The 17,474-nt window shown below is 48.1% G+C and overlaps 1 protein-coding gene across 2 annotated transcripts in view; it reads left to right on the top strand.

Moving 5' to 3' along the window:
• NARF (nuclear prelamin A recognition factor) overlaps positions 1–17,474 on the top strand; it is a 527,845-nt gene that overhangs the window by 445,516 nt on the left and 64,855 nt on the right. The gene's annotated exons all lie outside the window — the stretch shown is intronic.

The following is a 17,474-nucleotide window of genomic DNA, read 5'->3' as shown; positions in this document are numbered from 1 at the left end:
TACTCGGAACTGTCTGTTACGCTCACCTGGTTCCCACAGGGGTGTCGGGCAGAACTGGACAGCCGCGGTCTCCACCAACGTGATGCGTAGTGCAGAGATGACTGACTGGACTGGCCCACCTAGCTTCGTCTGCTTGACCCGTAGAAGTAGTCTCCTAAAGGCGGAGAAAGGGAATTAGCCACCCGTGGAGTTGAGTAATAGCCCCTCACTGCGTCCCCATTATCACCTCTAATATTCCCTTTCACCAAGCTCACCTTATAGTTTTGAATGATGAGCTCTCCATCCTGCGAGGAACGCAGGGGCGCGTTGATGGCCAGTTACTTCACTGGCTTGAGGATATTGGAAGAGTTCTAGACAATCTTGGCTCCAGAACTCCTGGCGAAGGGCCGTAAGTATATAGTTCTAAAGAGTTCAAAAATGTCTGAATAATCACTCTTGTCCAATTCCTTTGTTTATCTTGCAGCTTAGACCCAAATGAAGATAGTTCTGTGGCAGCTGAAAGCGTTCTGGTAAGAGTCTGTGCTATTCCACACAGTCCGTTAAATGATGCCAAAGTTTAACTCGCTGCTGTCTCTTTGCTTACAGGTGCGGCGTAAGAAGATTTGGCGTGCTGGTGAATAATACCTCCAGCGGTAAAATCAGGTAAGTATATGGTGGCAAGAGATTGTCCTTATTTGTTTCCCCTCGGCTCACCTTGTTGTTTTCCTGTCCCCCTTAGGTGCTGGAATGTGGCAACTTGATGATGGAGACAGCACCGGATCGTAGAGATGCTGCGAGGAATGGTGAGTATGGCGCGGCGCGGCGCTGCGGCTGGCGATGCTTGCGCCGTGTTTAAAATAAAGTCTTTTTCTCGTGCAAAGATGCGGTGAATCCGGAATCCAGTAAGAAACTCAATAATGTTCTTGTTCTAACCTTTCTTCTTCTTTCCCTTCTTTCTAGGAGCTCTGGCTTCGAGGCGGGCGTGGCACAAGGCTGGATGCTGACTGCAGGCACGGTGAGCGTTACGCTGCTGGATGCAGAATAACGCGAAGCGTGTGCTGCCCTTCGGGCGTGGTTTAAATAGCTTCCATAGTAGTCCCAGGTAAGTATTCCTCCACAACCACACCCGAGTAACAAAATAGTCCCTAGGTAAAGTAGTCCATTCCAAGCCTCACATGGGCTTGGATCTCTTGCAGCATGGTCTGCATCAGGTAAGTTTTAACATATGAGCCTGGCCTATGGCGCCAGGACTGTTCACCCATATGTACCTGGCGCCATAGATGCCAGAACTGTACCCATATAGCCCCTAATAAGGGTTTCTGGGTTTTCTCTGGGTAACATGATGCCTGCTTCCGGGGTTGCTGGACTTGGTCTGGATGCCCGGGGGTAGGCATCATGACACTGTCCTGATACATTTTTGTCAGAAGTCATTCACAGTAACCTGTACACACTTACCAATACCATAGGTGTGTGTTCACCCTTTGTTCAGAAGCCAGGTATCCCATGACCGTGCTCATTTTTGCTCTTTAATACATGACTACCCACCTGGGTAGAGCAAGGCATCAACCAAGTGCCCTTTTTGATAAACATATTAGAGTACAGCCCGTGGCTGGGGGCTTTTGCAACCATTCCCTACTCTCCAGGAAATCCTTGCAACTTCCTAAAACAAAGAAAGAAAGAATCCAGACAATACGACACCATCTCCACCATCAACCTACATCATGGAGAATGTCAACATCTTGTCATACTCGGATGATTATTTTAAAAAACTTCTGGGTACCACTTCTACTCTCAGCAACCCAGAAGGCATACTCACCTTCGGCCTTGCTAAAGATGAATTAGAAAATATTAATCAAAAGAAGAAGAAACTGATCCGTACCGAAATGCATGGTAAATTCATGCTAGAATATCTCAAAGCAGGCATAATACCAGAGGGTTTACAAGTGAAAAATATACCACGTGTTTTTACCGATAACCCCAAATACAACAAAAACTTCAGCGGGGTCGGTAATAAATGCAGCCGCGATTGGTTTATCCTTGTCATCGACACAGCTGATGAGGAATGTAAAAAACAAGGAACCTAACTCATGGAAATGGAAAAGAAATTCCAAGAGGACGCCACCATCAAACAAGCCAAACTAAAACTTGAGAAGCTAGAGACCTAAATCGACAAATTCAAAGCCATCACCGTCGAAAGAAAGGCACAAAAGTTCAAGAAGGACTTACAAAACTATGCCCAGGACAAAACGTACCCTTCCCTCAGAGAGAACTATTACATAGAAATCCAACAACAAGGCACCTATAACAGAAGAAATTGCGGTGTCACTTTTTCAGGCAGTTCGTCCAACAGCAGCGGAAGTGCTAGTGGAGGCTGAGGTAATCAACAGCACCCACAGCAACCTTTTTTTCCCAGAGGCATGCAACGAGGACGCCCGAAGAGGAGACCGGCCCAACAGGGACAACAAATGCACACCCGACAGTGGTACAATAACCAAGGACAACAGCAGAGAGGATTCCAATCATCAACTTATCCAACCACACAATGACGACCGCAGAAATAAACCTTCTGGAAAAGGGACTATCATTTGTTCCGGCGGCCAAGGCCCAAGAATTCGACACAGAGGCCGAACTCAAACGCTTTTTTCGCAACATTCGTCTCAAATATTTCTTCGAGGTATATTTACCCGAACATTCATCATCCGGATCCAACCCCCCGGAAAGGGATAAAGAAAACACCACAGGATTAAAAATTAAATCCACATTCATGCCACCACCGCACACTACCCCCTGTGAATTCCATACTTATGAGAAAATGGTAACCAACGCGATCTGGAAAGGTCTCTCCAAAAGGAATTTCTATCCGGATGACCTCTCCACAGAAGAAAGAAAGGCCCTCTCCTCACTTAAAGCCAATCACGCCATCACAATCAAACAGGCCGACAAAGGCAGGGGTATTGTCATTGAGCGACGTCGATACATACTCACTTCTACACAGAGATCCCACCAAAGAACTGCAGGAAGAAATTTTGAGCCTGACCAACCATGCTGTACAAGAATCCTGGATATGCGACGAGGAACATCGATTTTTGAACAAAAACCACCCGCGCATCCCAGCATTTTACATACTACCCAAGGTTCACAAAAACCCCACCTTTCCCCAGTCCCTTTCTCTGGGTCAGACGCCTGGCGTGGTAGTCTTTCTTTAACTGCTTCCCCACGGTAATTTATTTTCTTTTTATTGCTTTTTCCCTTGCTGTCTTCCGTTTTACGCCAGGTAAAGGGCTGTTCTCGGTGTGCACCAGTTGTCACACATTTTTCTCGGCTGCGGACCCACACACTCTTAGCTTAGTGTTTGGGCCCACTTCATCGCTGAGACGCCTGTGCGCTCTGTGACACACTTTCCTTCAAATCCCTCACAAGTTGGCGTTTGGAAGACATTTTTCAGACAGTATGCTGGATCACCTCAAGAACTAAGTCCGGTCCTAGAGCATAAGTACAACTCTTTTTACCTTGGCACTCCATTCCAGCTACACTCTACTGGGAGTTGGAGGAAGAGCACCTTCAGGGTCTGTTGTGGCTAGCCACTGCACTACCGGGGTATGCCCCAAGGTCTCTAAGGAGACTTCTACCAGCAACATCATCGAGAGTTTGCAAGGGTCTTGTACCGGGCTCTGTGCCTAGGGTTCTTTGGTTCCTTTCAGGACTTGTACCAGGGAGTCTGTTCCAGAGGGGGATTCACCTTGTACCGGATCTGGCTTAGATGCCCTCCCGCGCCGCACACCAATCATTCACCTTTAGAGAAGACGACGTGTACGTCATTGATGGAACCCGCCCTCTCACCTCAGACATATTGGATGAGGTTCATAAGGGGTTGTTGCATTTCTAGGGTGGGTGGCGTCCTTAAATCCTTAAGGACGACACTGTGTCGTCTCAAAAAAGAAATTCAAGAACTGGAACATAAACCGACGCTGGGGAGAGAGGGGGCACTCACAGGTTTGAGAAGTTACTAGCAGATAAGTGACTCGCGTATTCCGAGACAGCGAATGGGGAGGACAAATATATGGGGGGGGGGCTGGTTCTTGCGACAAAAATAAGCTGACGGTAGCAGATCCAGTTGTACCCTCTGGGCGATCCACAAAGATAGGGGACAGGGAGGGATATTGGAGGTTGCTGACCCTAACAAGGACCCGTTACGCGATTCCAGCGAGATCATTTCGGGACTATTATAGTCCACTATCCTCATTTCAATTGACGGTCTCCCCTGAGGAAATTAGATTGTACCTTGACCGGGTAGCGCTCGGATGGTTGCACCCCAGTTATTCGCAGTCTCCCTAGCGGCGAGGCCCCGGGCCAGGACGTTATCTCCAGAATTCTATAAAGAATATGCCGACATCCTTGCTCCACATCAATGTTGTATGTATGGATTCACCATGTCCGCTGGCCTCCTCCCTGAATCTACCAGGACTGCGGTAGTCATGCTCCTCCTTGAACCTAATAAGAACCCTCGTAACTGCGCTTTATACAGGTCCCTATCACTTATCAATACTGATGATAACATTCTAACTAAACTATTGGCTCATAGACTCCTCCCCTACATAAGTGCTCCCAGAACAGGTAGGTTTGCCCCAGGCAGGTTCACACAAAATAACCTGACATTTTTGCCCGATGTATAACGTTAAAGAAGACGGTCCTATTGTGGTAACAGCCCTTGATACTGAGAAGGCCTTTTCTTTCTTTTTTTTTTTGTAACTCTTTATTTCTCATTTTCAACACTCCACTCCAGAACCTAATCTAGCATCATCCATAAAGGTCACTAAAGCTCCCCCACATATCTTCATAAAGGGTTTCCTTCTTTTGTTTGCAATACATTGTTTTCTCAAATCTGGATAAAATTCCAACATCTGAAATCCATTCCTCCACCATCGGCTTCTTTGTGTCTTCCAGACCCTCAACACCTGTTTAGCCGCCACCAACAAAACTTTGAATACCCCACATGATATCACCCAACTCACATCCCGTCCACCACTGTACAACAAAAAGACGACCGCTAAGGGATTGCGTGGATAAACAATGTCCCAAATTTGATCGACCCTATCAATAACCTCCCTCCAAAAACTCACCACTCTTTCACAATACCATAACATATTTATCAAAGTACCATGTTCTTTCCCACAACCCAACACCGATCATCACCAACTAATCCCAATTTACACATACGTACTGGGGTCCAATATATTCTGCCCAATATCCAATATGGCCTTTTCTGTTTGAAATTCTACATAGATCTGGGCTGGGTCTTCATTACATCCAATGGATCTGTCTGTTATATACCGCCCTTCAGGCCACGATATTGACGAACCAGCTGACTTCCAATAGCATTTTCCGTACCAGGTGAACAAGACTGGGGTTCTCTCTTTCTCTTTCTCTTTCTCTCTCTTTCTCTCTTTCTCTTTCTCTCTCTTTCTCTCTTTCTCTTTCTCTCTCTTTCTCTCTCTTTCTCTCTCTTTCTCTTTCTCTCTCTTTCTCTTTCTCTCTCTCTTTCTCTTTCTCTCTCTCTTTCTCTCTCTTTCTCTCTCTCTTTCTCTCTCTCTTTCTCTCTCTCTTTCTCTCTCTCTTTCTCTCTCTCTTTCTCTTTCTCTTTCTCTCTCTTTCTCTCTCTCTTTCTCTTTCTCTCTCTCTTTCTCTCTCTCTTTCTCTCTCTTTCTCTTTCTCTTTCTCTCTCTCTTTTTACTCTAACGGTCGAACCCCTTCATGCGCTATCAGGGAATTTCATTCACATATCTCAACCATCTCGCTCTATGCAGGTAATATGCTATTGTACTTTAAGAACCCCTAACAGAATTTACAGCTGTTAGTACAGTAAATATCAATATTTGGTGGGTTCTCAGCATTACGTATTAACTGTTCTAAATCCAAAATTTTCCCATTAACCACGATGGTGCTCCAAACGGATGTTGGTACTGAATTCTGTTGGTGCCCTGTGGGAATGAGGTATTTCTGGTATAATGGTTTCAACCTCTCCATCGAAGCATTTTGAGGAAAACTATTTGCCAGCCCTTGAGCAGCTGGAGCGTACGGTGGGTGTCTGGATCCATCTACCTCTGTCTCAGGCTGTACGTCTTGCCTTAGCCAAGATGGTTGTGGTTCCTAAGATGCTTTACATCTTTAATAATGTGCCATTGATCCCACCTTCATGGTTCTGGAAACGGGCCCGGTCATTGTTATCTAGATTGGTGTGGGCGGGAAGACCAGCGCGGATCACGCTCGACACCTAGGCGCTGCACAGACCTGTTTATATTTTTTCGCCTGTCTGATCTAGTATGCCATCTGTTGGTGGATTCCCTCTGTGGAACTGCAGCACATTAAACTTGAAAGGGCAGTTGCTCGACCAGATGACCTGAAAGGCATGCTACGGGGAAAACCCAGATGAATTCCCAAGGGGTATAGACAGCCTAGTGATGCAACACGTTGTGCGTGGGACCAGGCTAGCAGTCGAGCTGGCACGAGAGGCAATTACCACGCTAACTTTGCATTGTACTCGGTTCACAGAATCCCAATCATGCATGAGGGGATTTTCAGAACACAATTTGAGAAATTGGACATCCCCTCCCTGGGCGATATGGTACAGGATGGCAAGTTCATTCAATGGGACATCTTTAAGAGTCGAGGTCCCTGGAACGCTGTCTCCATCTTACTTTATTATAGGTTATGGGAAACACTTTGGGGGATTTGGGACAAATTCCCACAGACACCAGGTCTTTCCCCTTTAACCCAGTCCCTGACCAGCCTCTCCAACCTCAATGGCGTGGTCTCAGCACTGTACAAACTTATCAAATCTCTTTGCCTGGTCCCCCAAAAGTTGTTTACGGCCAGGTGGACTAGAGCGTTGGACACACCCATGCAGGAATCCCAATATCAGGTGATTTGTAGAATGACAAAGAAGAGATCTCTGAACTCCATGTTCCACCCTATACAGTTTAAGTTCCTACATCAATCCTACCACCCCCCTGCACAACTGCATAAATATTACCTTGAGAGAATGGCTACCTGCCCACAGTGTAACTATGACCCAGCAGACTTTATGCATATGGTTTGGAATTGTGGGCATATTCTGGGAGGGTGTGTACAGTACTATGGGGAAAAATGGTCCCAGACTGTCTGAGATTCCCTGGTGGCTTGGTTACTTGCATTTTTTGATGTCCTCATTAAAACAGAAAGGAAACTCCTGGCTATGGCCTCTGTGATTGCCAGAGCTTTAATAGCTAAAACATGGGAGAGAACGAAACCACCTGTGGTGAAAGAGTGACCCCCACATGCTGAAAATCTGTGAAAACCAGGAATGAATCACACTTTTCCTCTCTTCCTCCTGGAACTATGCCAATTGACTACTGGGATCCTTTTCGGTCATATATCCTTGGGCACAACGACCTAACCTCTTCATGACTTGGGCTTGATGTATTTCTATGTTAGGTCAATCATGAGGTAAAGCTGGGGCACTGTTCATGTTCATTGTAAAACTGCCCCTGTGATGTGATCCTTTTTTTTTGTTTTGTATCATGCATAGCAAATGTCGCCCCTATCTGCTCTAGCATGCAGGACCTAGTTTCACCTATTGGGTCCTCTGTTTGCAATTGAATAATATGCGCAAATGTACCAGAACCAGTCCCAGAACATGTTGTTGTGGGTTTCGGGGTGGGATTGGTGAATAGTAAAGCTGTCATTGTCAACTTTTTGTTATATAAACTTGAATAAAAAGAGATTAAAAAAGAAAATGGCTCTTCCCTCCTGATTTTCATGCTAGGTTTCGCTTGGGCCTGGCAAAAGCTCACAAAGTGTCACAGGACCTCATGGAGGCCTCTTATCACGACCTGTACACAGATGCTAGTGGTATGGCCGTAGGTGCATTCCTTGGATGGCAAGCGTTGCTCAAAGCCACCAAGTTCCAACGGATGTGATAAGAGCGCATACTGGACCTTCGTTTTACTGAGTTGAACTTTTCAGCTTGGTTACAGATGAGTAGCTGAACAAGAAAGAATAGTAAGCAACGGCAAAGTCCTTCGTGCCCCTAACCATGTCCCTGCAAAGTCAGGCTCCTTAGGCTTCACAGTCATTCACTGCCAAGAGTTCATGGGGCTTTAAAGGCTTTCACCACTGTCAGTGTAGACTGGACCGATCTCCAGGCAGCCCTCAAAAAAAGCAATCGCGCTTAGTCTCCCGGGGAGGGAGGGATATTTTACCATCCCTTCCCCGCTCCAGAAGCAAAGAAGTCCAAGTGACGAGCAGGTGCAGGTTCACTGGACACCAGTAGTAGGTTAGATGCCTCATAATCATGCTCATTGGAGGTCAATAACTTGCGACAGCTGGTCCCTGGCGCCAGTCCACAGGGGTTACGGTATTCTTCTCCTGCCCCTCAACTCTCCATCTTTCCCTTCCCTCCTCCACAGTGGTGGTGGGCAAACTGCTGCTTATAAAGGTAATGGAGAACGCTACCTCCCTCGGAAGAGGTCGAGAGCTTTATTCAAGGTTCTTCACCCTGCTGAATAAAAACAACTCTGGCTTGTGCACTATGCTAGCCCTTTCCCACTTGAATCTTTTCCTACCTCAAGAAAAGATCAAGTCAGGAGAATGGCAAGTATCTGTAGACCTGCAGGATGCCTATTTACACATCCTCATTTAGCCTCTGCACGACTGTTACCTGCTTAATTCTCTATGGCCATGATCGTTTTCAGTACAAGGTTTTACTCTTAGACTCAGCACCAATTGAGTTTACCATACTGATGGCAGTAGTGGCTGCATATCTCTGCCTAAAAAGCATTCACCTGTCGCCCTATTTGCTCTGACACGCAGGACCTAGTTTCACCTATTCGGTCCTCTGTTTGCAATTGAATAATATGCGCACATGTACCAGAACATGTGGGTTTGGGGGTGGGATAGGGGGGTGGGATTGGGGAATAGTAAAGCTGTCATTGTCATCTTTTTGTTATATAAACTTGAATACAAAAGAGACAAGTGTCAATCCATCAGCAGTAGCTTTTTTTTAATTGGAATTTATTGAAGTTTTCAAAACATATAACAAATAGAGGTACATTGATAGGAACTTATTACATACAATAACAATCATAGTGGACACTCCGCCCTACTGTTACTGTATACTAGTTTAGCAAAAACAGTCTTCCCTTCCCCCTCCCGCCCTCTTTTGGAACAATGTGTCCTCTAGCTTCTGGGCGTAATACCTAGTTCTTCTACTTGTGATTTGTGTATGATGCTCGCACTTGTAGTCCGTTGGTTGTTATGGGAGCCTCTTAGGGGTCTAGTTTGAACAGTCACAATGGTCTCCTCTGGTGAGGCAAGACGCCACTTTACTATAGTTGGGCAGTGTAGAATCGTCTCTTTTTCTCCCTTACAGGTTATCGAGTTCCAGACATGTATCTGCTCACAAATTCTCCCCATAGGAGTTCGTACTGAATAGACTTCCCATGAAGGGCTGCAGTAATTGTCTCCATTATGCATATATTGGTGGCGACATTTACCCATTCATTCTTCCCCGGTGCCGGATTTGTTTTCCACCTCATCACTAGGGTGGCCGAAGCAGCGAGTAAAAGTGGGGCTGCCAGCCCTGTCAACCTCCTGTGTTCCCCCTCACATTCTTCGAACTCAAACAATATTAGACGGGGGTCTGCATTTCGCTGGATCCCGTCCAGATCCCTGATCCATCTCAGGACCTCATCCCAGAATGCCCTGATAGGGGGCATCCCCACCACATATGCCAGTAGTTTGCACTTTCCCCACATTCATGCCAGCACTGCGGGTTCATGGATTGGACAATTTGTGACAATCTGTGAGGATTGTACTTCCATCAATATAATAGTTTGATGGCATGCAGCTTATACTGGCTGGCTATAGACAACTGTGAGGCCGCTTTGCACATTTTACCCCACATGCCTGGGTCAATTTCCCCTCCGAGGTCTCTCTCCCACCTTCCCCTCAGGCTAGTTGTTCTTTCAGCTCTCTATACTTAGCCGAGATTAGGCATCTAGACTCGGTTCTGGTATTTAATAGTTTTTCAAATGGGGTGAGGTCACTCTGGATCTTCTCCCTCCATTTGTCCCTCATGAAATTTCCTTTGAATTGCAGGTAGGGGAAGACCGGGAGGAGGCCCAGCTCGAGTGCTAAATTGTTATAAAAGTCCTCTCCCTTTAGAGCTGGCCCACTCTCTCCAACCCAGCCTCATACCAGGTCTGAAATCTTTCATTAGGGATATCCTCTGTGATCAGGGTGCCCAGATGGGACTGCCATGTGGTGATCCCCTGCATGTTCTTCCCGTCCCTCCATATATCCCATATGGTCCCCAGTATCGGGTGATCTTAGTCTGTCAATTTATTCCTCGGAACCCATAGCCATTCAGCAGCGGTGACTGGAGCCAGGTGGAAATTGTCCAATTCAATCCATTGGGGTCCTTTTTGTCCTCTCAAATGGTGGACCAGAATTCTTAACTGAGCCGCCTCATGCTTTTTGAGTTCCGGTAGGCCTACACCACCCCTATCTTTGGGTAACGTCGGAGTCTCATAGGCTATCCTGGGCTTCTTCCCTGCCACAAGAACCTTAAGATCGCACTCTTTACTTCAATAAAAAAGGAACTCGGCATTCGAACCCGGAGCATCTGAAAGGGATAGAGAAATCTGGGCAGACATACCATCTTCCTAACCATGATATCGTCAGTTTCTCCCACTTTACCATGTCTGCGTGAAATCTGAAAAGGGGGGGAGGGAAATTGGCTTTGTATGACATATTTAAATCTCTCAGAATGTTTATCCACAGATATTTTAGAGTGTCACCCCCGATCGTTGGACCCAATGGGGAGAATTTTTCAGTGTAAACTTGAGTGGGTTCATGTAGCGAGGATAGGATGGACTTGGCTCTATTTATTTTAAAACCGGAGAGCTCGCTGTATTCTTCGATCAAGTTTACCGCCCTGGGTATGGACGACAGTGGCTTTCTAATGTGTAGAAGTAAATCATCGGCATATAGGGCCACCTTATATTCTTTCCCTCCCATCATGAGTCCCTCAATCTGTCGATGGTCTGAGTCTTTTGGCTAGGGGTTCCAAAGAGAGCGAACAATATCGCAGAGAGAGGGCACTCCTGTCGTGTACCCCTGCCCATGCCAAACCAGCAAGTATTCCCCATTTACAAACACCAAGGCTTTGGCGGACGTGTACACCGCCTGGATCCCTCTTCTGAATTTCGGCCTGATCCCCACCGTGCCCAAAACCCCCATCAGGAAACCCCATTCAACCCTATCAAAAGCCTTGTCTGCATTGACTGAAAGGAGGACCGGATCATCTGTCATCTTTTTGTGAATCAGGTGGAGGATCTTACGCATAGTGTCCGATCCCTTTCTCCCCATAATGAAACCAACCTGGTTAGTGTGTATCAGGCGGGGAGAGAGCATTTCCAACCTCGCGGTGAGGACCCTAGTGTAGATCTTTGAGTCTGTGTTTAATAAGGATATGGGGCGATACGATCCTTACTGTTTGGGGTTCTCGACCTTTCCTAGGAATCAGTGATTAGCGCCCGCAAGAAGGAGTCGGGAGCAATACCTGTCTCGAGGATCTCATTAAAGAGGTCAACCATGAAGGAAAGGAGCGGGGAGAGGAAGGATTTGTAGAACCTGGCGGTGTAGTCATCTTTCCCTGGGGATTTCCCCAGCGAGATCCTCATCACTGCCCTCTTGATTTCCTCTGCAGTCCGGGGTTCCCAAGGTCAAGGGATTCATCGTGTGTGAGCTTTGGCATTACTGTCCTTTCTATATAACTGTCTGTTCCTAGTTGTGTAGGACCAGCCTCTGACGTATATAGGGCATAGTAAAAAGTTGCAAAAGCCTCTGGAATAGCTCCACCCCCTGAACCTCGGCCGGTGCCACCATCCTCTATGGACGTAACCATCCTCTCCACATGTTGGCCCTGTAACCTGGCAGCAAGTAGCACGTCCGCCTTGTCCCCCTTGTTATAAAACTTCTGCTTCAGAAGTTGCAGCTTCTGAATTACCTGCCCTTCTTCTAAATGTCGAAGCTCCTCCCTCTTCTGTATAGCCCTTAAGACCTTAGTTTCTTTATCTTCTCTGGCCTCCCCGTCAAGCTGGGTTATCTCTTTTCCCAGCTTACCCTCTGTCGGTCTAGAAAAACGGACACCTCTCATGATTGACGGCAAACGTATTTTGGTGGCCGTGGGCCAACCGTCTCATGTACATAACGATAGAAATACAGGTTTCCAAGTTTGACCAATGAGCGGCCATTTTGATGCAACAAGAATAGCCATTTTGCTCTTTAACAATTGCTCATTGCTTTCTGTTCAAACTGCTTCGCAGCTTCGGTTTGCCAATTCTGCTGACTGTTAACATTGTTGTCTAAAACGTGAAAGGGCAAGGCCGCAAGGCTAATAAACGGTTCGCTGAAACACGTGGGCAGCCTAGAGAGGAATGCCCAGCTCCCTCCTGGGTGTAGCCTTGAAGGAGAGCCGCAGGGCGTTTAATCCTTTCTCCAGCATTGGATCTTTCATGGATTCACATGCTTAAAATATTCCCAGTCGTCAGACTGGGACCCCTCGGTACACATATATAGCCTTTTCCTATAGGGAAACTTCCGACACTTTTGTGTCCTATCTACGTCCTTTTAGGACCCGCCTACGCATGCTCCGTAGGCCGTCCCAGTATAAGAGGCCCGCCGCTGCGGCTTCCCTTCAGATTTCAACCGTCTCCAAAGTAGTGGGATCTCCTCGCGTTGTCTTACTATTTTGTACAAGGTTGTATACCTGGAGTTGGAGTTAGAAGAAAATGTCCTCCATGTCAGGAAAAGCGCTGTTCCGTCCATGTGCGGCTTGAAAAAAGTTTACGAGGGGGACGGACATATGGATTGTATATATTGCCTCCACCCTCATCATTCGACTGATAACTGCGACATATGCAAAGGGTTTTCTCAAAAAACCCTCAAAGACCGGAGTCGACGGCTGGTGGCATGGCTGAATGATGGAGCGGGGGCATACCCCCCTTCGGAGGTAGGCTCCACACAATCGGCGAAAACATCACGCCGCGCTACCTCGTCGGAACCACCGGCGAAGAAATCTCGACGGACGGAAAAAGAGTCATCTGGGAGTCACTCAGCTAGAGACTCCTCGTCAAAAAAATCATCTTCATCAAAAAAGCATGAAAAGGAAAGGCCGAAATCCTCCTCGGGCGATCACCATAGATCGACCACGAGTCGAGAGTCGATTAAAGGCAGGCCAAGTGTGGAAAAGGCGGGACCGCCTAAACCACCTGCTAAGTCACCGTCGTCGACGGCGATCCAGTCATCGGCCTCCACCCTGCCACTAACGCAGGTGGCATCCACCGTCCCACCGACAACGGCAGCGACAATGGCCTCGTCGACGGGGGTTCTACAGGAGGCCTGGAGGCCTGAAGTTTTTGATCCGATCCCCCCGGATACTTTACTGCAAGAACAGGCTGTGTCGCTGTCCTCGGGGGAGGACGAGAGCGAGAGAATGGCTGGCCCAGCAGACCTAGGGCTACGAGTGGCTGACAAGTCGTCGACGAGGGGATCCGGTATACCAGTATCTGCCCCTCTTCTCAATCCTCAATCTGTTTTGTCGTTGGAAATTCTGTCCACGCTTCAGTCTTTGCTACAGTCGTTGGACCAGAGACTACCTCAGGCAAACCTACCACAGTCACGCATCGACGAGCCGGGCCCGTCCCGTCCACCGACGCACCTACGCACGCCAATCTCAGCACTGGCACAAGAGGAAGGTGAGCTGCCAGATTCGGAGTCTGACAGGGGAGCCATGTCGGATATCTCATCATCCCCCTCCAGGGATCCAACCTGGGAGTCAGAGGTGGAGTTGGAAACCCCTAGAAGCCCAGCTCACCTGTCCCCTCCGGACGACATTGCATCATTCCATTCTATGATGGAGAAGGCGTGTAAAGAATTTGGTTTGTCCCAGGAAGAACAGAAAAAGGACTGTTTTTTGTTCGACCACATGGGTAAGAGAAGGTGGTCTGTGTTCTCAATACCAATACTAGACCACGTGTGGAAGGAGGGGTTGCAGACAATGGGTCACCCCTTTTCGGAGCCGGCAGTGAAAGGACGCCTCGAGAAAAAGTTTAAGGCTCCAGAGTCTACCCCCAAGTGTTTATCCTCCCAACCAACGCCAGACTCGGTGGTGTCGGCGGCAGCGGCGAGGAAGGCGAAGGCCCAGCACAAGTGCACAACTCCGCCTGAAAATGAAGCGAGACGCCAGGATGCCTTTGGCAAAAAAGTGCTATCCGTGGGAGCAACCACAGTAAAGGCCGCAAACTCTCTGGCTATTGTAGCCAGATACGACAGAGAAATGTGGCACAGGCTAGCTCCGTTGCTTGATCATCTTCCGGAAGAGCATAGGAAGGCAGCGATGTTACTTGTCCGAGAGGGTGAGGAAGCCTCAAATCACGCAATAAACATTGCGGTGGACCTCGTTGAGTCAGGCTTCAAGCAAGTCAATAATGGGGTCGTATTACGACAGTCATGGCTTAAGTGTACCTACTTCAGGCCAGAGGTACAATACAAAGTATTAGATATGCCTTTTGAGGGAGACCTTCTATTCGGTGAGAAGGTGGACGAAGCCCTAAAGGGAATGAAAGAGGACACGGCACGTTCATTGGGTGCCCTCCAGAGTGGCCGAAGCTACAAGTCTTTTCGTCCCTTTAGAGGGGCTTCAGGTAATTCCAGATTCTCTGCGTCTGGAGACAGATCCTTTGGCAGGTCGGCTTACCCCTCCCAGGGATACAGGCGTGCTTCCCAAAGGGCAAACCGACGCCGTAACTTCCAGACGTCCAGGAAAAGACCATCCTATCCGTCGTCGAGACAAGCAAAATAAAGATCAGCAGTGACATACAACACACCGTTCTTGGGGGAAGAGTATCAGCATATGTCGACGAATGGGAACGAATACCGACGGATCAATGGGTGCTGGACACTATAAGAAACGGACACTCTCTACAATTCAAGCACAGCCCTCCGCACATTCCACCTGCGTTCACCGCTCATTCCCATCTGAGGATACTGCAACAAGAGGTAACACTCATGTTAGCAAAGGGCGTGATAGAATTAGTTCCAACATCACAGAGAGGTCAAGGAGTCTACTCAAGATACTTCGTCGTAAAAAAGCCGTAACGGCAAATGGCGTCCCATTTTAGACTTACGCGATTTCAACAAGTCTTTAAAGAGCCTAAAATTCAAAATGCTCACTCTGCTCACTCTGGAAGTGATCCGCGCCGTTCAAGAAGGGGATTTTCTAGCGTCCCTGGATTTACAGGACGCGTACTTCCATATTCCAATGTGTCGGAAACACAGGAAATTCCTGAGATTTGTAATAGGGCAGACTCACTACCAGTTCACGGTTCTTCCCTTTGGGCTCAAGACCTCCCCCAGAACGTTCACGAAATGCCTGGCTCCAGTAGCGGCCTGGCTAAGGAAGCAAGGCCACCATGTATACCCATACCTCGACGACTGGCTGGTAAGGGGATCCTCCCCAGCGTCGACCAACACAAGTTTACAAGCCACCATGCAGCTTCTACAACAGCTGGGATTCGCCATAAACTTCGAAAAATCCTCTCTGCGGCCATCGAGAACGCTGGTATTCCTGGGGGCACAGTTCGAGACCCAGTTAGGGCTAGTGAAGCCTTCTCTCGACAGAACCTCAAAACTCAATCAGCTGGCGAGCCGACTACGTCAAACCACCAGGCTCTCAGTGAGAAAATACGTTTCGGTGCTAGGGGACATGGCATCCTGCATCCATCTGGTGGCAAACTGTCGCCTATTCATGAGGCCAGTCCAGGAATTCCTCGCGGACCGATGGACGCAGGCCCAAGGATCGTGGTCAGACAAGATAACCATCAGCGACGACAAGCTGCTTCGGACCCTTCAGTGGTGGCAGAGTTTCCACAATCTGAACAACGGTGTACCCCTACAGGAACCGGAGTTTCAGCGAACCATAGTCACGGATGCGTCCCTAACCGGATGGGGAGCTCACATGGGTGCTCTCCAAACGCAAGGTCGCTGGTCTCCAACGGAGTCACTCCTACACATAAACGTGTTAGAGCTCAGAGCAGTACGATGGGCCTTGAAGGCATTCCTACCACACATCAAGAGATCGCGAGTATGAGTACTGACCGACAATACAACAACCATGTTTTATCTGAGGAAACAAGGAGGGACGCGATCAAGAACTCTTTCCATAGAGGCCCAGAAAACATGGCATTGGGCATTAAAGCACGAAATTTCCATCGTGGCTCACCACCTCCCGGGAGTGAGGAACTCGCAAGCAGACTCCCTCAGCAGAAGCATGGCCCAGATACACGAATGGGAAATGGACACAGTTCAGCTGATGAAAGTGTTCGAGAAATGGGGTCACCCCCCTCTGGACGCCTTCGCAACCAAAGACAACAAGAAATGCGAGCAATTCGCAAGCAGATGGCCTCAGGAGGGTTCCATGGGGGAGGCATTCTCCTTCCCATGGACGGACATGTTCCTTTATGCTTTTCCCCCGTTCCCCCTCATATGTGCTTTTCCCCCGTTCCCCCTCATATGGAGGACAGTACAGTGGATACGCAGATACAGTTGCCGGGTAATTCTAGTGGCACCATACTGGCCGCGGCAACCGTGGTTCTCCGATCTGCTTCACCTGTCGCTGGAACATCCTATAGCATTTCCGAGAGTCCCGAACCTACTATCCCGGGACAAAGGCACGGTGTGGCATCACGACCCGGACAGTCTCAACCTTACAGCCTGGCTCCTGACTTTTCGGAGTTCGGTGCTTTAGACGTTTCGGAAGATTGTCAAAAAATTCTGCAGGCGGCTCGAGCCCCTTCTACAAACAAATCTTACACCTATAAGTGGCGGAGGTTCTGTGAATGGTGTCGAGGACAACAAGGCCTACAACTGTTGTTGGTGACGCCAGAACAAGTTCTACCTTACCTGCTTCTCTTGGAGGAGAGGGGTTTATCCTTCACATCGATAAAGGTGCACCTGGCGGCCATCTCGAGGTTCACGAGGAAGAGACAGTCGTCTCCTCTATTTAGCGACAGACTTGTGAAACACTTCATGAGGGGTTTATTTCGAACTTTTCCCCCGGTAAAACGTTTCCCTCCAACTTGGAGTCTCAACACAGTGTTGGCAGGCTTAATGAAACCGCCTTTTGAGCCTATGGCCACGTCCGACATGAAATTCATATCGTGGAAGTTGGCATTCTTGATTGCTATCACATCAGCTAGGAGAATCTCGGAACTGCAAGCGCTGGTCGTAGACCCGCCATACTTAAGATTCTTTAAGGACAAAGTGGTCCTGGCAACTAATCCTACGTTCGTCCCAAAAGTTCCGACAGTGTATCACAAACACTCGTCCATTGTTCTCCCTACTTTCTTCGCGACCCCATCATCGACAGCAGAAAAAGCTCTTCATACCTTGGACGT

Source organism: Ambystoma mexicanum, chromosome 3q (genome assembly GCF_040938575.1).
Source record: "Ambystoma mexicanum isolate Mex_15411 chromosome 3q, UKY_AmexF1_1, whole genome shotgun sequence".
Classification (NCBI taxonomy): Eukaryota; Metazoa; Chordata; class Amphibia; order Caudata; family Ambystomatidae; genus Ambystoma; species Ambystoma mexicanum.
Note: the sequence above shows the minus strand (reverse complement) of the source record. Positions and strands in the feature narration are given on the sequence as shown.